Raw genomic sequence first — 12,848 nt, forward strand, 5'->3', positions numbered from 1 at the left:
CCACCATCTATCTCCTTGAATGCTCTCGTCCACATAGTCACCCAAGAAGCTTAATCCTCACTCTAACCCTGTGGCAGCCGCTCTTACCACGAAGCTCCCCTTTCAGAACTGGTTTCAGCACCAAATTAAAATTCAGACCTGTTCCATTCCTTTAGAACGAATCGCCAAACTTTTTCCGTTAAGGGTCAGATAATAAATATTTTAGGCTTTGTGGCCATATACCAGGGGTGGGCAAACTTTTTGACTCGAGGGCCACAATGGGTTCTTAAACTGGACCGGAGGGCTGGAACAAAAGCATGGATGGAGTGTTTGTGTGAACTAATATAAATTCAAAGTAAACATCATTACATAAAAGGGTACGGTCTCTTTTTTTTAGTTTTAGTCATTTCAAACGGGCCGGATCCGAAGTTTGCCCACGGCTGCCATATACTCTCTGATGCAATAACTCAACTCTGGCATCATTGTGTAAAAGCAGACTGTTTTTCATAAGTAGGGTTCCAATAAAACTTTATGGACAATGAAATTTGAATTTCATATGCTATGAAATATTCTTCTGATTTTTTTTTCTTTTTTTAGGAAATAAGGAGGGTTTCCACCAAGCTTGGCCATAGAATTGTCCCAGATGCCTTGTTTGCACTCAGATCCAGTTCGCTCCAACTCTCTGTCCTGAGAGTCTGATTTTTTCCAATATTTAAAAATGTAAAAATCATGTGGAACTCACAGGCAATACCAAACGGGTAGAGGGCCGAATTGGCAGTGGCAGTAGTTGGTAGACCACTGCTCAGCAGTGCTCACCAGCCTTATCCATAGTGTTGTTTGTAAATGACATTTGACCATTTCAGAAATCAAAGTCAACCTCACAGGTGAACATGATGATAGAGCCCAGACAGCATGGCTCAGTGGTTGAGCATTGACCTATGAATCAGGAGGTCATGGTTCGATTCCAGGTCAGGGCACATGCCCAGGATGGGGGCTTGATCACCAGTGTGGGCCCTGCAAGAGGCAGCCATTCAATGATTCTCTCTCATCATTGATGTTTTGTTTTTTTCTCTCTCCTCTTTCTCTCCCTTCCTCTTTGAAATCAATAAAAATATTTTTTTAAAAAAAGGAAATGATGATATAAATTCAATGAGAAGATTCTTTGAGCAGAGAAGTCCTCACTGAGACAAATCAAGCAATGGAAATAAGAGGACGAGGAAGTCAGTCCAGGAAAAAGAAGGAGGAGGGGGAGAAAGGAGGAAAAAGGAGAAAAGACGAAGAAGACAGGAGGAGGAAGAGGGGAAAAAGGAAAGATTGGAGGTGGAAGAGAAAGTATTTATTGAGTGATTAATATCATCAAACATTCTTCTCAGTGCTTTATGTACCTTATTTTATTTAATCCTCCCAAATCCTGTAAAGTGGGTATTACTCACTTTACATGGATTCACACATTTACTGTATTCCCTATCTTTGCTTAACGGTTTTGTTTTATTGGAGACATGAATTCTTCCTCAGGTTGGTAGACACTTTAAATTACATTAGAATCTTTCCCCACCACTACCTCCACTCTCTACATGCTTCTCAGCAATCTGCAGGGATCAGGGAGAGGAGGAGGAAGTACATACTAGTACGTAGATGAAGAATAACAGTTGAGAAAGTGTTTCCCTCACTAGAAAGAAACCATATAACTAACTATATGGGCTATCACTACTGAAGTTGCTTATTTTTATCTTTGGTTGCAGGTGTAATTTACCTTCTGCAGGAAGAGATATGAGTTATTTCTCCAGCCAAAGTTTATTTAGACCTTGACTCTCTGTTATTACTTACACTAGAGGCCTGGTGCATGAAATTTGTGCATGGGGGTGAGGGGGTCCGCTCAGCCTGGCCTGTGCTCTCTCACAGTCCGGGACCCCTTATTCCTTACTGCCCGCCTGCTTGCTGCTTCCTACTGCTCGGCTCACTGCTCCTTAGTGCTGCTGCAGAGGCTCCCGCCACCGCCACTGCACTCACCAGCTGTGAGCCCAGCTTCTGGCTGAGTGGCGTTCCCCCTGTGGGAGCACACTGACCTCCAGGCAGCTCCTATGTTGAGCATCTGCTCCCTGGTGGTCAGTTCACAGCAACCAGCCATTCCACCATTCAATCAATTTGTATATTAGGGTTTTATTATATAGGATTGGCTCTTCTCCATTTCCATTTTAGGGAGAAATGATAGAGGGTAGTGAAGACAGGCCTGTTTGGAATAGCACATGCAGTGAACTGGGCTGGGATTTCCCAAAACAAAAGTTATCTAGGGCTCAGGGTGATCACAGGACATCACTCCCTGTTTTAAATAAAAATGCAGACAAATCATTGGAATAATTGGAATAGTATGATCAAAGACACTTGGCATTCCATTAAAAATCTTACATACACTGCCAACAGTATAAACAGAAAAAGTACAGATTCTCTGCCTCTCAGTAGTTATGCAGGTACTTGACATATGTTTGTAAGCTTTTTAAATCTATGGACACCTCATCTTTGTTTCTCTTCTCATGACTAGCAGTGTCTGTCAGGGCCAGGTACACCAAGAAATGATTGTTGAATTAAATTGAATCAACAGACATCAAGGCTTCAGAGCCTTATCTGGGAGTTGCCCACTTGCAGGAATTTTGACTTGTTGTAGATAGAAGTCTTCTAACTCAGTGGTTCTCAAAATGTGGTCTCCAGACCACTGGCATCAGTATCACCTGGAAGCTTGTTAGAAAGTCGAATTCTGAATCAGAAACCATAGAAAAGGGATTAGAATCTGTATGACATTAAATCCTTCAGGTGATTCTGATATACACTAAAGCATGACAACCTCTATAATCAAACTAATAATAGGGGGTCCCGGCTTTCCTTGGGGCAAACCTATGGGGCCTCTAAACATGAACTTAGACGTTTTTAGATCATAGATAGGCTTAAACATTAGTCTCATCGGATTCTGAAGGCTCCATTTCATCGCAGAGTCTCAAAGGTCAACATTCAGTCCTAAATCCAATAAATTTGTCAGGTGGAAAAATAATACTGTCATGAGGCGTTCATCCTCTTTGCCCTGCCCTCTCTTGCTGCGGGAAATGTGGGCATTCACAGCCGTCAAATTCAAAGAATGAGGACAAGGAGGGAAGAGCAGAAGCAAGAAGGGGCTTGTGTCTTGATCATAATCTGGGGAGCACCATGTTTTTCTGAGCCTCGAAATGCTAGACTTCTTTGTCCTGAGTAAAAAGATTATTACTTCATTTAACTCACTCTTTTTCAAGTTTCTGTCAGCTGAACACCATTCCTATCTCATACAAAAGCTAAACGCTATTTCCCTCAAGCATTCAAAAAGGAATCATTTACACCCTTAAAAATTTGAATCAGCAACTCCCAGGGTAGGACAGAACAGGGCCACAGTACAGAACAAAGCAGGCAGCTCACTCTTTGTGGTTACAACTGTCTAAACATTTCTGACAGATTTCATGTGGCAATGTTTTTCTCAATGTCATTTTACAGAAGTTAAACAAAGAAAAATTAAAGTCAAAACCTGAAAAGCTAATCAAAGAAAATGAACTGTAATCAGTTTCTGGAAGCTATGTTGCTTCAACATTTGAATGTCCATTATTCCTTTCCTCACTTCAGCTTTGCACACTATCAGTGTCTATTCTTTCAGAGTTCTGTAAAGGCTTTAGAATCTGCTGATTGTCATCAACTAGCTACTGAAGCCACAGAGCTCTGCAACACCACTGGACCATGGCAAATGTAAAAAAAAGACAGTTAACTACTGCAATAGGGCTTCTGTCGCCAGATAAACGGCATTACAAAGCTGGAGTTACAGTGCTCACATCTAGTCACTTTCAGAGACCAATCTGGACATGAGCAGGAACAAAACCACCCGGGATTAGTCACATTTCCAGTGGTTCCACAGGAAAAGAAACTGGCAAATCCAGAATCTATTCGTTTAACTGTTGGCAGATAAAATATAGAAGATCAAAAGAAAAGAGCTGTGTTTCTGGGCAACCTCTTCCTCCAGGTATCTCTAATCCAACACCAAATTAATCTGTATATGGGACTGTTTTGAATTAAACATGCCAAGAAGATATTTTATTATCTCCCGCATTTACTTTGGGTAAATACTACTTAATTTGACTCCCTTCTGAGAAATTAAAAATGCATTATCTCAATGGAAAATATAATTAGTTTCATTATGCAATTTCTTTTTGAATTAAAAATAGCCAGAGAGCAAGCAAATACTTAGAGGTCATAAAACCTGATGATACATAATTAGAAAACCAGAAATTAATACAATTTAATGATTGTCATAACAATATAGAGAAAGACAAGTTGATTCCCAATTGTTTGTTCTCTCAAATGTGTCTTTCTTGACAGCTAAATATGGGTCATAAAGACTAATGACAGCATCACCAGTGTTTTGGTTTAAAAAAAATTTTTAAGAACTTTATTTGAATTGTTTGAGAGGTTTTTGCTATTGAATTGTATGAGATTTTTAAAAAATCCTTACCTGAGGATATTTTTTTTATTAATTTTTAGAGACAGAAAAGGAGGAGAAGGAGAGAGAGAGACAGACAGACATCAGTTGCCTCCCTTATGCATCTTGACCTGGAGATCAAACTCACAACGTAGGTATATGCCTTGACCGGGAATCGAATCCACAACTTTTCAGTGCATGGGACAACTCTACAACCAACTGAGCCACCCAGCCAGGGCAAATTGTATGAGTTCTTTCTATACTTTGGATATTAACCCCTTATAAGATATATTATTTGCAAATACTTTCTCCCATTATGTAGGTTTTCTTCTCATTTTTCTTGATGGTTTCCTTTGCTGTGCAGAAGCTTTTTAGTTTGATGTAGTCCATTTGTTTATTTTTGCTTTTGTTGCCTTTGCTTTCAGTGTCAAATCCAAAACTTAACACCTATGTTTTCTTATAGGAGTTTTATGGTTTTAGGTCTTACATTCAAGTCTTTCATCCATTTTGAGTTAATTTGTGTGTGTGGTTTAAGTACTAGTCCAGTTTCACGCTGCTGCATGTTGTCCAGTTTTCACACCACCATTTATTGAAACGTTGTCTTTTCCCCATCGTATATTCTTGGTTCCTTTGTTGGATGTTAATTGACCACATATTCCTGGATTCTTTATTCTGTTCCATTATTATGTGACTATTTTTATACCAATACCATACTATTTTGACTACTAAAGCTTTGTAATATAGTTTGAAATCAAGGAGCATGAATACTCCAGCTTTGTCCCTTCTTCTCAAGGTTGGTTTGGCCATCGGGCTGTTTTGTAACTCCATACAATCCTTGTTGCTTTCATTTTCATTTTCCTGATGACATGTTTTAAAGCATCTTTTCATATATTTATTCACTATCTATATATCTTCTTTGGTGCGTCACCAGTTTTAAAATGTATAGGTATGTATTTATTGCATGTAAATGTTTCTTTTGATCTTGCCTGAAACTACTATATCCCTACAGATTCTTGAAGAGGGGAAGGAAAGGGAAGAAGGGGAGAAAAGGAAAGGAGAGAAAAGACACAACTTTATCACCCCATAAGAGAAGTTGAATGCTGACTATAATCTTAAACTAAAACATTTTTTAAGTATCTGAATTATAAATAGCCATCATTTACAGAAATAACTATGTGGTGGTGTAAAAAGACTTTATTGGTATCAGGAGGTCTTTGTCCCAAACTAGTGGTCTCAAACTAAAATGCTTATGGGGTGCCAAGCAGTTAAAATTAAAGAATGAATATGCATAGTGGAGGAATGAAGACTCAAGCCTTGCTTACTGGGCAGGTAAGGGCCTGTGGCTACTCAGCTCCAGCTGACTGTGGTCAGTGAAATAAAAACCCAGTGTTGCCAGACCACCTTTTTTCTTTTTAAGCCAGACTTTCACATTGATAATGAAATTAACTAATTTTGAAGTAGTAGCAACTCATATAAAAGTGCTATCTGGCTCCAGGATAAATAAACACAGCCATGGCCAGCTGCTGCCTGACTTTGTGCTGCTTCTAAGTAGCTATGGGTCTCCTTGAAACTGGTTCCTTATCTGAAGAACTCATGTCCACATTTCCCTTGGCCTCAGATGCCGGTTCTGGTGCTTTTATGCAATACATTTCTTTACTTGTAAAGAAACTGTTTAGAAACTTTAATTCTCAGTAAGTTAGAGTATTGAGACATGTAACGTCAACGTCTGAAAGGACAATCACAAAATGCTGAAACAATGTCCACCAGGGACTTGATTGCTAACTCAGGAGTATGTTCTATCTACAGAAGTTTCTGGTGCTAAATGTGCCACATCTAATTAATTGAACAATCACCAAACAAGAAGAGACGTAAAAGAAGCTTCCATTTTTGAGAGGCAGTGCTTCCTACGGGTCACGAACACACACTGGAGCCAGCCTGGCCTGGGTTCAAAGCCTATTCCCCCACTTACTAACTGTCTTACATAAGTTGAGTAAGATCTCTGTGCCTCAGTTTCCTCATGTGTAAAAACGGGGATCACAGTTCCTACCTCAGAGGGATATTATGGAGGTTCAGTGAATTTTTGGTAGTGCTTAGAATGGCGTCTGACACAGAAAAAGCATCAGGAAAGAATTAGCTGTTATTACTACTCATGTAAAAACACAGCAATAGCTAAATCCGCCAAATCTGCCACAGTGGTTAAACCAGTATTTTACTCTAGTCTAGACTATCTAAAAAACAAACAAAACCTAATCTTCATCCAATCAAGGCCAAAGTCGATGGTTTGCCTAAACAACTCCACTGGCAACTTGTAAATGAGGACCTAACATGCCACAGTCCATAGAAATCTAACAGAGGTCAACTTAGGAAACGAGGGTCAATGCAGTGGAACAGGGGCCATTGGAAATCAAAGGGTGTGAATGCCTCATCCTCGGTTTCCACCCCCCTGTGATTAATTAACAGCCTTGCTGCATGCACCACCAGCTGTATCCTAGCTCATATGCCTGACCCCAACCGAGGACTACAACAGTATAATGAAAACTGTGCTTCTAATTGTCCAGCGGGCAGACGTGGCTTAGCTAAGAAAGGCTCTTTTCACTCTCCTCCTTTCTGATTAACTAGATGGCTTTATAAATCCCCTTAATAAGTTCATTTGTGTAACCCAAGGCTAGCCACCCTTCCTTCCTGCTAAGAGGGCTCAGCTGCTTATCTTGGGATGTGACCCATCAAAAGAGAATTGTTAAAAAAAAAATTTCTAATCTGCTAAACTGACAAATACCACTGATATCACATCTCCTCCAATTTAGTAATGTTCTCCTGTATCATAAAGAAAGGCTAAGTGCATGCAAGATGGGCAGGAAAAGAAAGTCCTTATGATTGTCTCATAACAGGTCCATGTGATGTAACTAATACTCATTTCTAAATGATTTCCATATGCATTATCTCATTTAGTCATCCAAACAACTCTTCGGGGTAGTACCATTATTATCCTCATTTTACTAGCAAGAAAGCTGAGGCTCAGTGAGCTCGGGTAATTTGTACAGGATCACATGATTACTAAGTGTTAGATATGGGCTTGGTTTCAGGTCTTCTGATTTTAAATAGAATGCTCTTTCCATTATAGTTATGTGTCTGTTGTTTTTCAGTTCCATACCTGTCCCACTATACTTTGTACTACTGCAGCTAGGAGTTTGCAAATTAAATTTCCACACTCTTTTCCCTATTGTCTTTCCATTTGGTTCTGCTAACTGGAGGTACTGGTGGGCAACGTGAAAGAAGGGTAAAAACAAGATTCTTGGTTCTGACTCAAAATGAGGCAGGTGATGGTGGCTGCTACAGTAGCAGTGGGGCTGGTGTGATTCTTGACCCCAGCAGCCCAGGAAGGACCAGCAATGTTTTATTGGTCCCAACCCTGGTTGACACAGCACCTCCTGAGCAGATCCAGAGTCAAATGCATGTGTCTCCAACCCACTTGCAACAGCTAAAGCAAGTTCACTGGTTCCAGCTCAGGGACATTAGTTGCTTCTGATATAGGTATCACCTCTTCTTCCTTTTTGCTCCTCCAACACCCCTCTCCCTCCTCCTCCTCCCTCTCTCTCTCTTTTATTTTTTGGAGCTCCAGCCTTTCTAAACACCTAAAATGTCTTTTGTTTTTTCCTGTACCTTGCCTTATACAAATATACCTGCTATGTGGCAACGCTTTGGAAGAGGTATACAAAGCAAAAGACGCCTGGCTGGTGTTGCTCAGTGGTTGAGCATCGTTCTATGAACCAGGAGGTCACGGTTCCATTCCTGGTCAGGGCACATGCCTGAGTTGTGGTCTTGTTCCTGGTAGGTGGCATGAAGGAGGCAGCAGATCAATGATTCTCTTTCATCATTGATGTTTTTTTAGTTCTCTTTCCCTCTCCCTTCCTCTCTGAAATCAAGAAAATATATTTTTGAAAATATATAAAGCAGAAGACATTGTCCCTGCCCTGAAGAAATCTATAAGCTGTCTGTGTAATAGAACGAATACATTTGAGCCAAGAGTAAATGAGACAGTAGATATATTCAAGGGCTGAAGTAAATGGCGCGCAGACTATATGTGCGATGGGAAAGTACATGGGCACTTCATCACAAACTCTATTTGCTTGGTGCAAGGAGTGGGGCTTGCACTTGTGTTTTCCCTACAGCAGGCAGTCAAATCTGTCCAAAGCCAGGCCAGACGCAGCCCCTCATCCAGCTCACCCCTATGGTCTTCCAAATTGCTCCCCCTTCCTGGACATGCTTGGTTTTTACTTCCTGCCCTGAAGCCATCTCTGGTGCCAAGTTGTCTGCCCCATTCTTGTTCAGTTTCCTGTTCATTAATTTCTGGCTCATTATTATATTAGCATCCCTTGAATCCACATTTGCATCACCGTACATCAGAAACTTTTTGTTTACAGCAAAAAGGAGCACAATTACTACATATATATAATTTGAGATAGAACTATTCATTATAACGTGGATTAAGAGTGGGAAATAGTGACTAAATGATTGCTAGAGTGTCAAACTTTTTCAGCCCTTATTAAAGCTACTGAGCTTATTTTTTCTCCCGTAAAATTGAAGCATTCTATATCATTTGGGATTGAGTTTTGTTTATTTTTACCACAACTACTACTTTTTACTAAGGGCTTACTCTGTACTACGTCCTTTGCTTATGTTAACTCTTCTCCACCTCTTCAAAACCAAACATTTTCCCATTTCACAGATGAGGAAGGTGAGGCCCATAGTGGTCAAGTTACTTCACCATGTTCCTTACTTATTATTGGCAAAGCCAGGACTCATGTTGTCTAATTAGGGTGTCTGACTCCTGAGTCTGTACACTTGAAAACAACACCAAACTGGCCCTGTTTCGGTGGACGGACAACAGCATTTGTGACAACTACCAAAGTGCCTCTCTGGTCAGTACCCTACGCCAGAGCCAGCGTCATTGGCACAGCCTCTTCAGGGCACGGAGGAAAGGCTTAACAGGAGGGGCTACAGGACAGCTCAGCTCTTCTCTGCGTTATATGTACTGCGATTCCACAGGTGACTTTATTTGGAAAGAACTCCACTGAACCTGCTGAAGGAGTGCACGTGGGCTAGTGCAGAGATCCCAGAGGTTGTCTGCAAGAAGCCAAGGCTACTTCTTAGTCCCACATGGTTACAGATGGAAATCTGCCCTTCTGCCTGCTGCACTTACACACACTTTATGGTCTTAAGAAGGATAGAAGAAACAGGCAACTCCTCAGAGAACCAAAGGTTTTCAAGCAATTGGCATTGTATCCCTATGGCTTGTGGACAAGGATGGGCCTCTATACAGTGTTAAAGCTGGGACAGTTTCTCTATTGTACTTGCCAGTTCTGTGCCAGTATCCTGATATCTTTCCCTGGAAAGAGCTGAAATATGGAGTCACCAAAGCATTACATGTGGATGCGATCTCAGAGGTTTCATGTTGGCAAGGATTAAAGCTTAAAGTCCCTGGCATGTGAAAGAGAATACAGGTGACTTGGTGCTAATCCCATGTCTGATATATGATTGAAACGGTAGCAGCTCAATAAATATAGAATTGAATTAAGGAAACCAAGCTCTAGCAGAAGTTTATGTACCAGCCAGCAGGCCAGGCGGGGCTCCGAGCATCCTGAAATCACTACATGAATGCAGCATCAAGGGCAGGCCTTGGGGTTGATAAAGATTTTTATTGTTGATAGGAAACAGGCTGGCCTCAATATTTGTGCCAGAAAACAGACCCATAAGTTGGAAGACCATTAGGGACATTTTTCTGATTCACTGTGGTTTTGTAACAGCAAGTTAAATGAATTATTGAAGAAAAAAAAGAACCTTTAGGAAACAAATAATGATAATCCCCGTCCCTGAGTAATAAATATGTTCCCCTCTACCATTATAGAAACTGCTGTGACTTTGGCAGAATTCTTAATGTTATTTATATCTTGAGCAATGCACTATTTTAATCTAATTGAGAGTACTAGGCAAAAAATCTAATTTATTTGAAGACAAGAGTCTTTACTTAAAATACATTGGCTGGGCCAGTTAAGAGCCTCCTCTGTGTCACTGCCAGGAATTAGTCACAAACCAAATGCCCAATCAGTCTTTGTAAACTTATGATTAGCTTTCATCCCAACAAAGCCCATGTTTGTTCCTGGTATACTTGCTTTTCCAGCTACTGGTTAAACGATCAATGACACACTTCAAAGATTTCGGGAACAGTTTCAGTTCTTTGCGAAGAGCATTTGTTCTCTCAACAACAAATGCTGGATTTGTTCATTTGTTCCGAAAAATGAGAGGAACATTTCTTTTGATTGTTTTCCAACTCTACCTCCGCATTTAACAATGGGAAACCATAGTACCCTTTCCTACTGCTGGTGGAATTTGTGAGTAAGCTGAGATCTGAATTATGACATTTCTAAACCTTGGAAGGTCAGAATGTTATACAAAAGTGAGGTAGAATTTATGAAGCTAATGATATTATCTGACAAAGTGCTGAAACTTAAAATTTTCATAACTCTGCGTTGATTCATTCATTGGATCCTTCATAGAGCAAATTAATCACCCCGTGTGTGCCAGGCAGCATTTCTGGTGCTGGGATACATTAATAAACACAACAGACAAACATTCCTGCCCTCATGAGCCTTATACTCTACTGAAGGGAGACAGAGAATAACAAAACAACAGTTAATGAGATAATTTTTTAGGTGGTAAGTATAATGGAGAAAAAAATAAAACTAGAGAACTAGAGAAGGAGGTAGGGGTTCCAAGGTTTTGTGTGTGTGTGTGTGTGTGTGTGTGTGTGTGTGTGTACATGCATAAGCTCACTTACTCACCACAGGATCAGGAAATAGCTCACCAAAAAAAAGTGATATTTGAGATTTGACATGAAGAAGAGGCGGCAAGCAATTGGAACATATGAAGGAAGAGTGTTCCAGACAGAGGAAACCATAGTGTGAAGGCCCTGAGTTTAAGAGTGTGCCTGACTTGTTCAAGGGATATTAAGGAGGCCCATGTACTGACAGCAGAGCTGGGCAAACAGCAGGGCAGTGAGGATATGGGCTTTGGCTTTATAGACGCTTAATTAGGATAAAGAAAAAGTAATATCCACAACAAAACACTTGATAAGAAGATCATCCATAAAAAAATACAAGTTTAAATAAAATGCATGTTGCAAAGCAATTATTACTAACTAGTGGCCTGGTGCACAAAATTCATGTGGGGGGGGTGCCCCTCAGCCTGGCCTGCACCCTCTCCAGTCTGGGACCCTTTGGGGATGTCCAACTGCCGGTTCAGGCCTGATCCGGCAGTCGGACATCCCTCTCACAATCCGGGACCGCTGGCTCCTAACTGCTCTTCTGCCTGCCTGATTGCCCCTAACCACTCTGCCTGCCAGCCTGCTCGCCCCCAACTGCCCCCCCCACCAGCTGCTCGCCCCCAACTGCCCCCCCTCCGCCAGCCTGCTCACCCCTAACTGCCCCCACCGCTGGCCTGCTTGCCCCCAACTGCCTGCCCCTCCTCCCCCCGCCAGCCTGCTCGCCCCCAACTGCCTTCCCCTGCCGGCCTGATCTCCCCTAACCGCCTCTGCCTCGGCTCTGCCACCATGGCTTTGTCCGGAAGGTCTAATTAGCATATTACCCTTTTACTAGTATAGATGATCATATTTAAAGAAAAAAGTACATATTAATCATGATCATTTTCTAAAAGACAGCACTCAAATTATTATAATCTAAGTAGGTGGGGGATTTGTGAGTACATAGTTTTACTGTGTGGTGGTTTAAGAGATTTGTGGGACAGGGCTCCCCATCCAAAGAGATAAACCCTCTACTGTGAATTCTACTACTTTAATGATAGGATTTAATTTTTCCTTCCTTTAGATCTTCAAGGCCATTTATTTTCCAGATTCTTCTATTAAAACACAAACACTGGGTTAGGACAGAAAGGAGACAGAGAAAAGAGCAGGAAGTCACTCCTAAAGCAGTTATCAGGTGAGAAGCAGCAGGCAGCCAGCTTCCTTTGATAATCCTGTGTGAATAAATCATACTAAGATTCCCACGTGATTCTAATGTGCAGCCAAGGTTGAGAGAACCACTGCTCTCTCTAGGAGGAAGAGGTGAGATGGGAAGATGGTGACAAGGTACAAAAAGCAAGCTTTAATTATGACTATTTCTATGAATGTGAACAAAATGCCATACCTGTGAGCAAATCACACTGACACTAAAATTCCAAGAACTTTTTTTTTAGATATAATCAGCCTCACAAGGAATAAGAAAAATGGCTAACACCAATGTCACACCACCTTGTAGCAGGCAAGCATTCTTAACTGTATTACATTTTTTTGGCCTAGAGTTTTTCTTCTCATTCTGTAGCCCCCCTTTAT

The 12,848-nt window shown here is 41.1% G+C and overlaps 1 protein-coding gene across 32 annotated transcripts in view; it reads right to left on the bottom strand.

Moving 5' to 3' along the window:
* The window catches only part of NRCAM (neuronal cell adhesion molecule), a 246,870-nt gene that overhangs the window by 101,629 nt on the left and 132,393 nt on the right, over positions 1-12,848 (bottom strand). The gene's annotated exons all lie outside the window — the stretch shown is intronic.

The sequence above is a fragment of the Myotis daubentonii genome, chromosome 10 (genome assembly GCF_963259705.1).
Source record: "Myotis daubentonii chromosome 10, mMyoDau2.1, whole genome shotgun sequence".
In the NCBI taxonomy this organism is placed as follows: domain Eukaryota; kingdom Metazoa; phylum Chordata; class Mammalia; order Chiroptera; family Vespertilionidae; genus Myotis; species Myotis daubentonii.